The sequence below is a fragment of the Cryptotermes secundus genome, unplaced genomic scaffold, assembly GCF_002891405.2.
Source record: "Cryptotermes secundus unplaced genomic scaffold, Csec_1.0 scaffold971, whole genome shotgun sequence".
Taxonomy (NCBI): Eukaryota; Metazoa; Arthropoda; class Insecta; order Blattodea; family Kalotermitidae; genus Cryptotermes; species Cryptotermes secundus.
In genome coordinates this window covers 1686772-1687780 of record NW_019727793.1, presented here as the reverse complement: position 1 = coordinate 1687780, position 1009 = coordinate 1686772, and positions in this window count along the sequence as shown.

The window sequence follows — 1009 nt, the reverse complement described above, 5'->3', positions numbered from 1 at the left end:
GCCTTACGCGCCGGCCGCGCTTTACTCCCCAGGAAGATTTCATGGTACTCGTTTCTGTCAAGAGGCTGAGTCGACCGCAGGGCCATAGTGCGGCTGGAAGGATTAGGTCAATTGAAAAAAATCCGATGACCTCTTCGGGACTTGAACCCGCTACCTTCCGGCTTGTAGCATAGCCCCTCAACCAACTGCGCTACCGCGTGCCCCCAATGATAATAACAATAGTAATAATAATAACACTCATCAGATTGGTAAAACGTTGACGTTCTAGACTTGAAGTCGGAGTGCTCAGTTCAAATCTGAATCATTATTGAGAATTCTCATGACTGTTTCGGCCACTACAGCCAAACCCCGTGATTCATCTGGACTTTGCCGCGAAGACTTCAAAATTTCTCCAATTCAGTATTCACTAGTCAACCCGCCGTAGGACGCGATATAATCTAGTCTAACAATATACCACAGGTAGTTAATATAATAATAATAATAATAATAATAATAATAATAATAATAATAATAATTGCATTTTTCGGGAACTGAAGCTGATCATGTATTTCCATTCGGCTTTTACAACTTTTTGGCGTGGTACTGAGCACAGATTATTTCAAATTTTGGTAAATTTAAAATACAAGATAATTTAGTAACGTAACTAATGAACAAAGTGACTTAATTTTTATTATGGTAATACAAGGAACGTGTTTTTAAATATATATGCAGTTATACAGGTAAAACTGTCCCTGCAACATGCCGTGAAGGCCCATAGGGTTGTGAGACGTCGAAGTTCCCACATTTTGTGGACAATCGGCTCACAGATGGCGGTGAGGGTTGTCAGCCTTACGCGTCGACCGCCTTTTACCCCCAGGAAGATTCCTGGTACTCGTTTCTGTTAGAGGCTGAGTCGACCCCAGGGACTTAGTGTGGCTGGAAGGATTAGATCATTTGAAAAAATCCAGTGACCTCATCGGGAATCGAATAAGCGATCTTCCGGCTTGTAGCACAGTGCCTCAACCAAATT